At 45.8% G+C, this 16,634-nt stretch overlaps 1 protein-coding gene across 2 annotated transcripts in view; it reads left to right on the forward strand.

The window, feature by feature from the left end:
• Positions 1 to 16,634, forward strand: part of LOC118124878 (zinc fingers and homeoboxes protein 2) — a 77,954-nt gene that overhangs the window by 19,550 nt on the left and 41,770 nt on the right. For both annotated transcript variants that reach the window (XM_035183073.2, XM_035183071.2), the window contains exon 2: positions 6,112 to 6,278. The gene's annotated coding sequence lies outside the window, so the exon portion shown is untranslated. The remainder of the gene's footprint in view (positions 1 to 6,111; positions 6,279 to 16,634) is intronic.

The raw sequence follows: 16,634 nt of genomic DNA on the forward strand, positions 1-16,634 counted from the left end.
ATTCTACTAAATACAATCTATTTTGGTTTTTCAAAACAAAACTATTAACCTCATTGGGATGACCTGATTAATTGAAGTTTCAAGTCCCCATGAAATTAAATCCATGTCTCCAGGTTGAATCCTGTGTCTCTGGGTTAACTCTTCGTTTCTCTCTTGTTATAAAACCAACATCCTGGTATCTTTAATAATCTAAATCTTTTCTCTTCCTGTAAAACATTTGAAACAGTGCGATGACTCGTCCTCTTCTCAGGGACGGTGAACATCCACCACACTTCAAACACAAAATCTTACTTTAATATGAATCCACTTTTTACATGTTCACATGCTCAGTACTGAAGCTAATGGGCATAAAACGGTAAAGAGTGTAAGACGAGCTTCCTTTTATAATGTAATATTAATATAAATAATATTGAGCTGAGACGAGGTCGCAGTTAAATATTAAGAGTCAGTTGATATAAAAAATGATCTTAGCTTTCTGGGGGCAATGCTGATACTAATGTTAACTAACTATAAATCCAAAGAAAAGAGAAGTACAACCATATAAAGACCTTACAGAAGATAATACAGAACATTAACGTAAAATGTAAAATAATTGCACATCTTCCGTTAATTCTATAAAATATAAATATCGGTTCATGTCTGTGAAAGTCTCATCATCCAACAGACAAATCTGAACTGGAAACAGGACGGACTGAAACAGCCATTTCACGTCCTGCTGCTCTTGAGCAAGGCAGGAAGGAGCGTGGTTGCCTGGACGAGGCCTCGTTCCGTCTCTTGTCGTGATGTGAGTCTGGAGCATCAGCTCGGTCCCTCTCACTCGTTGTCTCGCTGCGTGTCGCTGTTGTTGTGTGGAAATCCCCACAGTTCCACTAATGTGTTGACATTAAGCCAAACAACAAGCAGGCAGTTTATTCAGTTCCTGCAGTTCAACATCTTATCACCCAGCGGTGACGCCTTTAACAAAATTGATTTAAAAGTAAAATTTCGAGGTAAAAATACTGTTAAATTTTAACTGTGCATAAAAAAGGAGAATATCTGGATGAGAAAGATTCATGAGCAACTGTAGAGAGCGATGCCCTCCGGCTGTTGGCTGTAGGTCAAGTCAAATGGGTTTTTATTATACAGATCCAATGTGTGTTATGAACTCTTTGGAGCAATGAGCCAGTAATGAATTCATGCAGCTACCAACCAAACAAACCAAACAAACCAAACAAACCGGTACAGTTCACAACACAACACGAGGAAGCTGCTTCTCAGAAACACAGTTTGTCACAAGCGTCTTGATCTGTTGCCATAAGCTGGAGGCTGGAAGCCAACTGCTCTCGTTCTCTGCATTTATTAACTTACTTCATGATTCTATATTCTTTATTTTGGGAAGAAACCAAACCTAAAGTAAATGTGGAGAAATGTCCAACGTAGAGAAGCTGAAATCTTCCGATGGAAAAGATTGTCTTCAGCAATTCAGTCCAGTTCTTCAGTTCCTCTGAGGTTCGATTCCCACGTCACAGTAAAGCAGGCGGAGCTCTGACCCCCGACAGAACCGCTGTTAGAGAACCTGAGATCTGCAGCAGTCGGGTCTACAGCTTCCAAGCGCTGGCGACAGATGAAGGTGTGTCAGTCGGGAAGTGGACTCCATGTGATGATGCTCAGTGGATTTATCCCCCAGCTTTAGTTTTGAGGGAACTGATCGAGGACATTCAGCGAACTGTCCTACTCCAGATTTGGCTCCTTTCAATTTCTCCCTCATCCCAAAAGTAAGATATAAGCTGCAGGGTCATGGTGGTGACCCGGTGGAGATCCAGCACACGTCACATGTGCTGAATTATAGGTTTCCAGAGCGTGTTGAAGCGTGTTTGAAGCGTGTTGAAGCGTGTTGAAGCGTGGCAGGAGCGCACAGAGCCAAGTATCGCTGCTCAAGGTGAATACTCTTTTAATATCCAAATTATAATAGGATGCAGCTTTTGCATTATTAAAAACTTTATTTGCCTTTAGAGATAAGCAATCATTCAGTTTTATTGTTTGATGTTCAGGTTTTCTTGATTGAAATTGCCAGCAGGGATGAATAACCGGTTGGTGTGTGCATCCACTAAAGATTCTCACAGGAACCAGAGGTGAACTCCCTCGGGAGGTTCTGATGCTGCCGCGAGTCCCAGGAGAGGATTCCCTGTGGGTTCAGTGGGGGGGCAGCCCGTCCAGCCTGACGGACTCGTACAGAACACAGCGGCGTGGCCACGTCTCGGTGAAAGCTCTTTGTTTCACACTCGACCTCAGGTTTCCAGACGCTGAGTGTTGCTCTTCTCTGAATTAGAGGGAATCGGAGCAGACGGATTAAGGAAATCTGTAACTTTATATCACTGTGTGTCCTCTTGGGATTAAAGGGGACATATGTTTGGTGTTCTTCATCGTGCAGAGCCAGACGTTACACAACAGTCTTCATCATCACCTCATAACGATCTGCCCTCCGAGAGGAAAGTGTGTGCAGAGCCGTTTTAAAGATTCACTCCCCGATTGAACAAGACAGGAGATGTGCCGCGAACCCAAGACCGATAGCAAGAGGCCGAGAGAACCTCTCTGACGTTTTGTTTCTGTGAAAGGCTTCTTGTTACATCACAGGCTAATTCGGTTCATTGCTAATTAAACATTTCTGATAAGTGGAGGTGTAACGATTTAGAAAAACTGGAATCGGGGAAATATTGTCTCACATCCTCCAGCGCTGCAGCCTCAGTATTCTGTCAACACAAACAAGAATCAGTGTTTGAATAGACCTGACTGATTAGCTCAGGTCGGACAGACACACAGACACCCCCTCACCGCCGCCACTTAAGGAGAAAACCCACACAGCTAATTAAGTACGGCTCATTTGCATGTTTTGTAAGCACTAATTAAGATATGCAAAATATCCAGATGAGTGCCGCCGCCTAAAAATATTTTTCAAGCGGCTGTCAGTGTGGAGGTATGGACAGGAAAATAGATTGAGGCCACGTCCTCCGCTGTCGCATCAATCTGAGGCTTCCTGCGTCAGCGTGGCCTCGGCAGGAAGCGCAGGACGTACAGGAATCTGTCTCGGTGACTTTGGCTCTAAGATATTAATACGAGAGAGAGAGAGAGAGAGAGAGAGAGAGAGAGAGAGAGAGCAGGGGACGGACGGACCTCACATATGATGCAAAGGGACTGCAAGACGTGCAACACACAGTCTGTAAACATGAAGACAGGAGAGGACAAACTATGAAGACGTTTCACTCGCTGACACTCGATTGTCTGTGATCATCAAGGGTCAGTTCACCTGAACATAAGTAAACAGATGAAGTGAAAGTCGTCCTCAGACCTCAGATCTGTTCCTGTGAAGTAGAAGGTTCACAGGGAGGGGACAGGAAACGGCCTTTTGAGGTGAAACCAAGTTTCTGTTGAATCAGGCGAAGCCGATCAGACTGTTCCACAGGGGACAGCTGATCATGAGACGTCCGTCCCATTCATGTGAACATCTCAGAGCTTTCCTTGGTCCTTGTCCTCTTGAACATAATGTCTCCAATCTGCCTTGAGGGACTTTGGACCACTTGGGCTCTAAGATGAATTGATTAGATTTCAGTGGTCAAAGGTCAAAGGTCACAGTGACCTCACGTTATTGTGAATCAAATATTCAGGAACAATGTTGATGATTAAAGTTTCTAAGACCAAACAACAAAAATGTGTAATTTATGCCAAATATATATTAAAAAAATAGTTTTTACTGAGCTGAAACTGAAACTCAAACAAATATACACATACAAATATTCAGTGTGGGTTTATGTTGTAGTTGTGTAGTGACAATGGCCTGTGAGCCTCAGGAGCACACACACACACACACACACACACACACACACACACACACACACACACACACACACACACACACACACACACACACACAGTCCCAGGACAGAGCTGGTTAGTATCAGGATGGTGATGGATGAAGATGAGGTCAGTCCTCAGGGGGATCCAGACTCTCTGGAAAAGACCTGTTGTTCTTTCTCTGATGATCTCATCCACTCACTCACTCGCACAGCCTGAGACACACACACACACACACACACACACACACACACAGACACACACACACACACACACACACACACACACACAGAGAATTCATATTCATAATTTTGTTAGTTTTATGACTGTAGAATGTTTTCATGCTCTAATGTCCAGAATCACGTTCCTCAGACTGTGCTTCGCTGCAGCTCCTCTCTTCAGCCTCTGTCTCAAACACTGGTTTTAGCTCCGGTCTCTTTAGAGACGTTTCAGACTGGACCTGCAGACACAGGAAGTCAGCCGGTAATCGGAGACTCTCACTTGGACCTTCACGTTCCTGCACCTCCTCTGGAGGAAGCCCAGTCTGCTTGGTCCACTCTGTTGTGATTGGTCCAGGTCATGTAGGAAACGTTGACCTCTGCTCTGGCTTCACTCGGTTAGGGGCGTGTCAGACGAGACGCTTTAAGCTGATTTGGGCTGATGTAGAGGAGGCAGCTTTATGACCCAGTCTGCAGCCAGCCAGCAGGGGGCGATCAAGATGTTCTGGCTTCACTTATGGAAGCCGTCCATCTTTACTCACAGTCGTTGGTTTGGAATGAGAAGCTCCGAACTGATCACGTTTGTTGGGATCGATAAAGTTGTTTGAATTTGAGTCTGAACACAAACATCTCATTGACACTCTGGACCTTTCAAAATAAAATGCTGTTCTTTTTTGTTGTATTTTGTTTGTAATGTTTTTTAGAGCATCGATCCTCAGACAGTAGAACTGCTGAATGCAGCTCAGTGTGTGTCTGTGTGTGCGCGGCATGTGTGTGTGTGTGTGTGTGCGTGTGAGTGTGAGTGTCCTTCACAGTGAGACATCGCCTGAAGGTTAAAGTTGAGAATTAATTGAAGTCAATGGAAACCTGAGCACAGCACTAAAATACTGCAGTGTGTAAATACAAAGGTACAAGCACAAACACACACTCACCCACACCCAAGGACAGTGCATGATTCAGCTGTACACAAGTACACACACAAGTACACACACACGCTTATTTGAACAATTTCTGGAATTTCAGCCAGTCACTGTTATGTGAAGGTGATTTTCTTTGATGAGAGAAACACACACACACACACACACACACACACACACACACTTTCAGCAGTTCTACTGTGTGTGGATCACAATGTTCTAAAAAGACATTACGCACAAAATAAAACAACAAACAACCAAAAGAATTGTGTTTTATTTTGAAATGTCCACAATATTAATCATATGTTGAATTATTCAGATTCAAGCAACTTTATTGATCCCAACAAAGGAGATCAATCTGCAGCTATTCAGCCCCAGACTGTAAATAATTCTGGACGACATGACAGCTCCCAAACGTGAAGCCAGAACATCTTGATCGCCCCCTGGTGGCTGGCTGCAGTATAGGTCATAAGCCCCGCCTCCTCTTCATCAGCCCACATTTGCATAATGCACAGCGAGCAGCCTGACGCGTTATGATTGATCAGTTTTCACCTCCGTCCGTCTGGAATCTTCTTGTTGTCAGAGGAAGATCTTTACATGTTTGTTGTCACGTGACCACAGTGGAGTTTGAATCACTGACGATTATCTCGCTGAACAAAGTGTGAAAGTATAAAAATCGTCTTTATTCTTTTCTGCAATTATTCAAAAACCAAATGGAAAAATCTGATTGGCTCTTAATTAAGGGTGATGCTGACGTCCACACATGTCATCCCTGCTGCAGCCAATGAGAACTGAGGGTTTGACTCAGCGACCCCACCCGGGTCAGTTCCATCATCAGAGCTGCTCTCTGATTGGTTCCTCGCTGAAGGTTAAATGTGATGGAAGCTCGTTGAGCTGAAAGACGTCTCCGGTCGTGTCACGAGGAGGAATCTGTCCGTCCGCTTGTTTCTCTTTGTTTTTCTGTCTCTGTTTGTTGCTTCCTTCTTTCCTCCGTTTTGGCACATGTTGCCACGGTAACCACTGCCTGCTTTTTTTTGGGCCAACTTGTAGTGGTGCAGTTTTTCAAACCCATACTGGTCCACACACACACACACACACACTGCAGATCTGATTCGTCTCTCACACACTTTCCGTCTCTCTGATTTCAGATCCCATCGGAGATTACCCAGAGTGCCGCTGGCCTGAGGCTCGTCCAGAGAGAGAGAGAGAGAGCGACAGATCGAGCTGGACGCGCAGTTATCGCAGGAGGAGGTGGAGCCTCTCCACGAGCCCCACCCAAACCAGTGAAGAAGCTCCTCCCCTCTGAGGAAGTGCAGTAAGTACCATGTTTATTGTTTTTGTCATCGTGCGGGATGTTCCATTGCACTGCTTTTATTTTGAAATCTGCTCAGAGCAGCGTTCAAGGCTGCGTTGAGGTTCTTCACGATTCATCTGAACTTCTGTAGCTTCTGTTCACTTCAAGTTTCTGGAGGAAAAAACATCTTCATCCATCTTTGACTCGCTCTGAGTGAACCACATGGAAGAGAGTTAGTGGAACAGCTCCTGGTGGGCAGGTTACTGGTCTCAGTACTGGTTACTGGAGCTGGTACTGGTGGGCAGACAGGTTACTGGACTCAGTACTGGTTACTGGACTCGGTACTGGTTACTGGAGCTTGTGGACTCAGTACTGGTTCCTGGTCTCAGTACTGGTTACTGGAGCTGGTACTGGTCTCAGTACTGGTTACTGGAGCTGGTACTGGACTCAGTACTGGTTACTGGACTCAGTACTGGTTACTGGAGCTGGTACTGGACTCAGTACTGGTTCCTGGTCTCAGTACTGGTTACTGAACTCAGTACTGGTTACTGGACTCAGTACTGGTACTGGACTCAGTACTGGACTCGTTACTGGTTACTGGACTCAGTACTGGTTACTGGAGCTGGTACTCGACTCAGTACTGGTTACTGAACTCAGTACTGGTTCCTGGTCTCAGTACTGGTTACTGAACTCAGTACTGGTTCCTGGACTTTGTGTTTTTTCAGTTTCTGTCTGTGAGTTTAGACGATTGAGGGAAATTTGTTGAATTAAATGAATATCAGCTCATATCTCACTGTTTTATTTATGAAACTCAAATATCAATATCGTCTTCTAGAATAGAAATCCTGAAGGGGGGGGGTGTATACTCGTCAAATCTTCTGATGAAGGTTTTACTTTCATCTTTCACCAAATAATAATAGAATAAGTGATAATAGAGATATTTGTTCGTTGGAGTCTCGTCTGTTTTCTGTGACATCAACACAACAGAGATTCTTTCCTCATCGTCTCATCACTGAAATTCAATCTATTGAATAAAACTCAGATTTCAACTTTTACATATTTACAAAGAAAAGCAATCATCAGGAATTAATGATGAATCCTGCTCGTGCATTAATTAACTGTTTCAATCTTGTGAGTAAAAAAAGATGTTCAGGGTTTTAGTTCAGTGACACGTCGGCTTTTCAAACTATGAAACAACAACCAGACAAATTTACACGACGAACACAGACAACAGTGTTAGACTAGATTGTATAAATATTAATACAGCATCATGTCATCCAGTGTCAGCGCAGGTATAAAAATACAGAAACAAACTGTAGTAAAGAGTGAAAACTGTCAAATAAATCTACAGCGAATCCCAGAGATTTGTTCAGAGCCTCAGTCGACAGCGATGAGTCAGAGTCAGATTCTGATCAGACGCCTCAGAGGAGAAAATCCAGGAGGACAAACACAGAGACAACGTCAGCGGAGGACAGAGGATGGAATATTTACTCAAAGATGAAATGACAGTACGTGATTAAAAGAAACTAAAAGTCCTGAGTGACGTGTTTGCTTTGAAGAGAATTCTGAAATGAGAGCAAACCTGAATGGAAACAGAGAAGGTCGTCTCGTCTTCGCTCAGCGAGACTCCACAGGTGTTTCTCCTGCGTCTACAGAAACCACACACGGGTGTTGGGTTCGCTCACGTCCAGTCCTTCAGGAAGTTAAAAGGGAGATCACAGCCTCTTGTCTCTGGAGTCGTTTGTCTCTTCAGGAAGTAAAACCAAAAAAAAAGGATTTGACGAAACTCAAAACCTCAAGACGACTTTCAGGTTTCCTGAATTCATCTACGTAGTTTCTGTGTTTTCACTTCACACCTGTAGGACGTTAGTTTCCAGAGGGTCAACTTGTTCATAACTCTTATGTTTGTCATAATTTACCTTCATATAAAAGAATGAGTAGGAGAAGCAGACATTGTGGAGGTGAAGATTGGAAACAGGGAAGGACGAGGATCGTAGGCTGAGAAAAGGTCAAAACACCTTCTGGACAGGAAGTGGCTGCAGGAAAACGTCTGAGAGACGTTTCATAAAAGATTTGACATTTCATTTTCTCAAATTTTAAACTGAGGACTGGTTGTCTGGAGATTGTCCCCAGAGTCGAGAAGTGTGGACGGAGGCGAGGAAGAGCGAGTCCGAGAGAAGAGGAAGTGGAACAAGTATCGAATGATTCCCACAGAACCGAGAAAACGAGATTTGATACTTGAGCAAAAGAAAAGAGAGAACGACGAATGGAAGAGACACATACATCCAACTGTAAACACACGGAGGGGGGGGAGTGTGTGTGTAAGTGTGTGTGTGTAAGAGTGTGTGTCCTCAGCTGGATCCAACATGTGCGGTTCAGCAGGTTCATGCAGTAACAGTTTAGACACGGCGGCGGCGGCAGCGGCGGCAGCCTCTGGTGTCCCCGCCGCTCTCAGCCGACCCGCCTCCCAGCTCCACGCCGCTGGAGCCGGTGCCAGTAGAGGGCGCTGCACTTTGAGTTAACACAAAAGGTCCTGGTGACCACATCTGGAGCCGTGATGGAGTTCTGCAGAATATTTATGTCACAATGAAATAAAACCAGCGTAATGACGACCACAGAAAATATCTGCATCCCTTCACCTGCAGTTCTTTGTTCTTCTTTTAGAGAGAATACTTCTCCTCATACCATCGGCGGCAGCCATCTTGCTTCACTTGCCCTCTTCTGTCAGTCATTGTGTTGGCCCTGCCCCCAGGTTAGATACCCGGCCGTCATTGGTCCATTTGCAGGATGGAAACGTGGATCTGTCTCACAGAACCATCAGGCTCCAGTTTAATGTGAAGCCACGTGTTTGGACCGCCACGTTCAAACCATCACGGTCCCCCTGCCTGTCTGACTTCTACTGCATACCTCCATCATGTGATGTGGGATTTCTGTCTAAATCCAGACACTTGGAAAAGCTGTGTTCTTTACCCTCTGTGCTCGTATATGAGCTTTTCACTCTGCACCAGTCTGAGGACTCACTGGTGCAGAAAACCTGGCCGACCGAAGCCAAATTTACCAGAGCTTGGCTGCTGTCCAGTCAGCGTTTCCAGTGTTTTCCTGGGCCACAGCCAGCCTGCGGGCGGGTGCCAGCCCCGCTGGGTGCCCGGGAAGGTTTATTTTCACGGCCCTTCTGCTTTATTGAATGGGCTGCGTGTAGCTCAAGGGGCGGAGCACCACGCTAACACTGCGGGGTGACGGGGGCAGTTTGCACATGGGTCATCCTCGCTAAAAATATTTGCAAGCTGAAGCTCTGCACCTGATCGTGTGGTGGATGTTCTCTCTCTCGCTCAGAGACTTTCCTCAGTGTTCACGCTGAGCGAGTGTTGTGACCCTCGAGCTTTGAAACCTGATTAAAACCTCCTGTATAATTAAAAAAGAATCAGCTTTAATGGAGGAAAACGTTGTTTTCTCCTTCGCTGAATTACTACAAATATTTATTACATCACTATATGTGCAGCGGCACAGATTTGACTTCCACATGTTTTCATACGAGTCCTGATTTTGTGAAGACGTCAAATATTTAACGTTTCCGGACGATTAAATGTGTGAATATTTGTGTTGAGTCTCATTATTAATTGTGGAAAACAAAGGCTGCAGGATTAATGTGATTCCCTAATGTTGTGTCACTCTCTGATCACACTGTTGCTGATAAAACGACCATCTGTTACCTCCAAGTGCTGCTGTTGTAGTCATTAAATCTCCGGCAGTGGTAGTGGCGGCCGTGTTGGCGGCGGCGGCGGCGGCGGTGGCGTTGTTATTGTTGCAGGAAGCGAGCAGAGATCTGTGGTGGGAGCGTGAGGAGCGGTGCAGGTGCCGGGTGAGGGCTGATGGGAAATCTCCACAACTGTGGTGGAGGCATCGACTATGTGGGAGAGAATGACTCACACACTCACACACACACACACACACACACACACACACACACACACACACACACACACACACACACACACACACACACACACACACACCTGTGGAGGAGTGTGTGGGCCGCTCTCTCTCACTGAGCTGCAGTATTAAACTAACCACCTTCCTGCTGCTGAGCTGCACCACAACTCGTCTTTTCTGTTGTTTCACACCGACACTCGAGCTCAGGAGCTTTGACTCAGAGTCACAGCTTCAACTGTCACAATCAGCTCCAGCAGGTTGAAGAGTGAAGCTGAACTGGGATCAGCCAGAAGCCGATCAGATGTGTTTAGTGCTGCGAGTCCCAGCCCAGAGGTTCCGGTGCGTTCTTCAGGACTACCCCCATAGAACGGTATGTAGATCCTGGTTCCTGTGGTGGAAACAGGTCCTGTGAAGGTTCCAGGGGAAACTTCCTGCTGTTGAACAAAACTTCACAGAATTAGTGAATAAAGACGACAACACTTAACATCTTTTATTGACATAATGTTGCCGTGACGATCAAACTAAAACATGGAAACTTTATCTCTGACACTGTTCTTACTGTCGGAGGATAATGATGAATGAGATTTGAGAAGCTTCTCTTCAACACTAGAAATGAATCTTTCTACTTCAAGACTCTTCAACTTCAAACACTCTCCGATTTGTCCGACTTTAATCAACTCGAGCTCTGGACCTTTTCACTGAGTCCTTCTCCGGCCCACAGATGCTCAGGGGTTCTCGTCCATAAAAGAAAAGGAGGTTCACGATTTAAAGAACTCCAGACTCATTCTGTTTCTGAACGCACCCCCCCTCTCCTCGTCCTCGTCCTCTTAGCTCGATAAACACTTTATCCGGCTCCACGTAATTGAGGCCACGATGAACTCAAGTGTTTTTCAGAGTAATGAGTGTTTTAGTCTGGAAGGTAACTCACCCACCAACACATCTGTTCACTTCTGTTAAGAGCCACTCAGGAGAAATTCCTCAAAAATAAAAATTAGAAATTACAATTAATTCTCTAATGGATATTTTTTGTGGGGGCGGGGGGGTTAGAAAGCTGCAGATTTAACATGTTTTAAGAGGAAATGAAGATTTTAAAAGTAACTAATCAAATACAGTGGGAGAAGATCGTGTTGGAAGCCGAGCGAAGGGAAACAGACGAACTTTCCCTAATGACCTGAGTTTAACGAGTCTACCTATAATCAACAGAGGAGTGGATTTTCATCCACGTGTCATAAATCATACAAACTTGTGGAGGAAAAAATCATTTCAGGAACGAGGAGACAGAAGTTTGACAACTTTGTAAAAAAGTTTTACAGGACATCGCTTTGGCTTCGTCGATTATTTCTATTTATCGGTTTGACACAAACATTGTCGTTGTGCTGATCTCGTCATGGTGCGACATTCACAGAATTACTTCCTATTTGGCAATTTGTCTTCAAAGTAAAAGCACAGCATTTGTTTTTGTTGCTGCAATGCTTTATATGGAACTGAATTACAGAGCTTTTATTTTGAAAAGTTGTGATCTTGGGTTGTTTAACAGATTCTGAAAATAGTTCTACTACTATAATATCTTCAGTGCAGATAAACCAGGTAGGATGAACTCACGGAGGTGGTGGATGTTCAGCTTGTTTCTGCTGCACGGTGATCAGAGAGAATCGAACCGTAAACGACAGCAGAGGAAGTTGTGGTCGGTTTTAAAACCTGCGGGCCAAAGGAACAGGGACGTCACATTCAAACGCAGCTCAGATGTTTTCCTGAAGAGTGAAGCGTTGGTTTCACTGAGCTCATATTTCCTGTTCGGAGGTGATGCGCAGCGACGCTCCACTGATCTCAAACAGCACTCCCAGCGAACGCCAATTGGAGATAGACTGCTGGGAAATTTGTAAAATTACTATTCCAAATTCACAAGGTGGAGCGCTGCCACTGTTAGACAGTTTAGGGAGAGCCGCGGTGCGTAAACCGTTTTAGTTCGTCTCCCGCTGTGATGCAATCTGTTACGAGCATCAGTCAAATCACCCTCTCTGTTAGAGGATAAGAAAACACAGCCGTCAGCCAAGTCGGTAAACTCTGCAAACATTATGGAGGATTCCCCAACCTGCACTAACACAGCAGATCGAGCTGCAGAGCGTCTGCTTACATATGATTTGAACACCCACAGACGTCTTTAACATCCAGGTTTATCCAGGGAGACTGTGTGGTCATCACAGATCTCGTTGTGCGGAGGCTTCTCTTCTCGTTGGATGAAACTGGAGCCGAGTTGATGCACAATCTGCTTCCTGCATGTGTTACTGAGCACAGACTGGCTTTCTGTCCCCTAATGTTTAATTTCCCTGTGTCCTTATTTCTTGATCGGCTCATTGAAGGCTTCACAACTCTCATGACGACTGCAGGAAGAAGCAGGAATTTCTCCAGAAGAGACGGGAGACCGATTTCATGCACGAGCAGGAATAAATGAGCAGCGCAACCTTACGACTGTTTTTCGGTTCATGGTGGAACGACACGTTGCCGCGGCAGTAACGTGTCTTTCAACCACGTGGAGAGCCGGACGTGTTTGATGCTGTTCAGAGCAGCAGCACTCGGTGAAAAGCCGCCTGTCACAGGGAGGAACGAGGCGCCGTGAACATTTTAATATGAGGGAACAGTCTCTCCTGGAATTTAAATCCTGTTCCCCTTCACACAATCTCTCCAGGTTCTCAACATGAGGACGCTTCAGACGCTTTTCAACCAATCAACATGCAGACGTGTTGAATTCGTTTAACGCCCAACAACAGAGTAGTGGAGAGATGCATCATGTGATTAATATTCTATCTATAAACCATCAATATCAAACGTCTTCTTATCAGAGGGCGTTGACTCGTTATGGTTTCACGATGGAACGTGTGGCGAGATTCTATATAAACCACCATCAGGTTCTCGAAGGAACACGGATCACGTGACACGTTGAATTTCACTGATCACGTGACACACTCAGGTCTGATTGGACATTTGTTTTCCTCATCTGCTCAATTTCACGATCAATGACTTTCTTATTCACACAGACATTAGTGTGAAGCCGTCACCGTGTCACACCTTGTGAAGCGTGTCATCGTGTTTCAGTCAGTGTGCGTGAAGGAGCCCTCAACAGAGAAAATGAATCCACATTAAACTTCCTGAGTTTGCAGCCGATCTTTCTAAGACAAAGCTAATTTAGATAATTACAACATGCGATGTGCCGCACACGTCACTCTACAACGCTCCAGATTCAGAGAAGTGGATCTTCGTCCTCTTCCTCGCAGCTGCAGGATGTTACTCGTTGCATGATGCTGTTTGTAAGTTAAGACAAACCTGGACAATGTCGTCCATCATTAATAAAGATCGTCTCCTGTGGCGACAGGACGGATGTTTGGAAACACAAGAGAACGTAGACGTGGGGCCGTGACTCCATCTGTACAGTATCACTGACTCGCCCTCTGCGAGCTTCATGTCTGAGACTCCATCGTCACAAAGGCAAGAGTTTTCCACAGAAATCTCCTCAAGGGTTGAAACAACAGAAACATTCGGACCTGGACCAAGCGCGTGCGCACGAGAATATTAGTGTGTGTTTTTGTATGGGTGTGTGTGTCTTAGTGTTTGTGATTGTGTGTGTGTGAATACCTGGAGGGGAACTCCAGCCTGAACACTGTTACACAACTGTTGGCAGATTGCTTCACATGTCCGGGTCCTTTTAGCAATTTCACGTACGTCTGTTCTTGGTGTCGAGCTGGTTATCAAACCTCAAAACTAAACAGCGTCACGTCGTCGTCCGATCAGAACAATTAAACATTGAATCAACATTGTTCCAGTTTAGTTCTTACAGGATTCCTTGTGTTTAGTTTAGATTTAACAGCAGATCTTCTTTTTCTCATATTACAATATGTGACACATATTGTTTGTTCGGGAACAGAACTTTTATTAAAACTATGCATCTTGGTCAGTTTTTTATCCTCGATCCTTATAATTAATGTCGGAAAACAGCCTCCTCGACAAAAAACTCTGAGCCTGAAGTCAAGAAAACTGAATGCAAGAAAGATTCTTTTGTAAAAGACAATTTACCAACAAAGCACAGGAAATATAAAAAACAACCAAACAAGACGTTAATAAGAAATATTAAAGTGTTAGTAATAAGTGATGATTTCGTTCCATCGGACGATTTGTGTTTTTTTTGTTGGTTATGCCTCGACAACCAAACTTTCTGGTTCAGGCTGGAACTCTGGTTGGTATCATCAGCTGAGGCTCATGGGTTCTGTGGCTGAGGCTCATGGGTTCTGTGGCTGAGGCTCATGGGTTCTGTGGCTGAGGCTCATGGGTTCTGTGGCTGAGGCTCATGGGTTCTGTGGCTGAGGCTCATGGGTTCTGTGGCTGAGGCTCATGGGTTCTGTGGCTGAGGCTCATGGGTTCTGTGGCTGAGGCTCATGGGTTCTGTGGCTGAGGCTCATGGGTTCTGTGGCTGAGGCTCATGGGTTCTGTGGCTGAGGCTCATGGGTTCTGTGCTGAGGCTCATGGGTTCTGTGGCTGAGGCTCATGGGTTCTGTAGCTGAGGCTCATGGGTTCTGTGGCTGAGGCTCATGGGTTCTGTGGCTGAGGCTCATGGGTTCTGCGGCTGAGGCTCATGGGTTCTGCGGCTGAGGCTCATGGGTTCTGCGGCTGAGGCTCATGGGTTCCGCGGCGGAGGCTCATGGGTTCCGCGGCTGAGGCTCATGGGTTCCGCGGCTGAGGCTCATGGGTTCCGCGGCTGAGGCTCATGGGTTCCGCGGCTGAGGCTCATGGGTTCCGCGGCTGAGGCTCATGGGTTCTGCGGCTGAGGCTCATGGGTTCCGCGGCTGAGGCTCATGGGTTCTGCGGCTGAGGCTCATGGGTTCTGCGGCTCCAGGGTGTTGCTGAACCAGCCTCCTGAGGTAACTGAGTTCAGAAGTCTGAAGGATCCTATTTGCTGAAATGCTTCCCACAGCTGAGCAGTGACTTCATGCACTTGTCTCTGCAGGTGATCAGAGGGGATTCTGGGAAGTGTAGTAAATCATTAGCAGGAGCAGAAATAAAGATAAAGCTACGGCAGGTGAGTGGAAACAGATTCCATAAGTAAATAAGTGCGGACAGATGATGAACTCTTCAAACTGAGAACCAGTGTGAAGCAGCTGATTCCTGTGTTTGTGTACATGTGACTTCCATTCACCACAGCAGCAGAGACTCTACATCTGCACAGCGTTACACTTGTTAATCCTCTGAGAGAGAGCCAGGGCCGCTTTCTCTGCAACAACATGTTGATTCTTTCCAAGTTATTCTTCCCTGGGGGGCGGGTGGGGGGGTCTGAAGAGCTACAGCAGAGCATGAACAGAAACTTCCTTCCTGGGTCAGAGGGTTCACTTTACCCTCCGGTGTCAGTGGTCCGTCGTCCTGGAGCCACAGAGTCCGTGTTGGTCCGTTGTGCTCAGGAATGTTTCCATTGAAAGTGTCTGGAGCTCATGTTTCTTTATCTGTGTTCAGCTGCTTTCACACGAGACCTGTGGGTGAAACCTGGGGACATGTCCCGTTCGTACCGGTTTTATCCTTATTTAGAGCATCTCAGTCACTAGCTAGCTGGCTAGTTAGCATTTTCCCTGGTTTACAACGTGGGATAGGTTGAGAAGGATCCACCCGTTCTATCCTTAATGGCTCAGTCATGGAAGGACGCATCCGAAGGAGCCAACGCTGCTGTGACGCAGCCTAGAGGCCAATCGAAGAATGCACCCCTGGATTGGGACACAGCTGTGGTGTACACGTAGCAATAAAACCTCATAAGTCATATAATCTTTGTATAAGGTGTTTAAAATGAGGATTCTACTGTCAGGAACACGACAGGAGACTCTCCTGAGATCTGATGCTTCTATAAAGACCAAACCTCAGATCCTGTTGGAACAGAAGCAACTTGGCGAGACGCTGGCGCTTTGACGGCTGCAGTTTTAATGCTGGTCCAGGCGGCGGCTGCTGAAGCCAAACTGCTGGACGGAGCTCACAGCCGCCGGGACGACAACACAACTGGGAATCACACCAGTAGAAACCGAACCATGTAGAAGCATCACCGCTGGTTTGAGAGAAGCCAACATCGGATCAGAGGCTGAACCGGCTGATGTCTGAGGCTAACTGCAAAACCAGCTACTGTGTGTGTGTGTGTGTGTGTGTGTGTGTGTGTGAATGATAATGACCTGTGACTGTCGGTTCTGTGTTACTGGATTAGCTCCTCTTCACTGCGCTGCCTCTGGATGCACACACACACACACACACACACACACACACACACACACACACACACACACACACAATTCATATCTAACCTTACAGCCAGTATTAAGTGGGGTATTGGTCGGCACCTTAGCGCCCTGACAACAGATATTACACCAAGTATTTGTACTGCAGAAGTACTATATCTGTAAATAGAGGTAGTACACAGTGAAGTAA

The sequence above is a fragment of the Hippoglossus stenolepis genome, chromosome 17 (assembly GCF_022539355.2).
Source record: "Hippoglossus stenolepis isolate QCI-W04-F060 chromosome 17, HSTE1.2, whole genome shotgun sequence".
Taxonomy (NCBI): Eukaryota; Metazoa; Chordata; class Actinopteri; order Pleuronectiformes; family Pleuronectidae; genus Hippoglossus; species Hippoglossus stenolepis.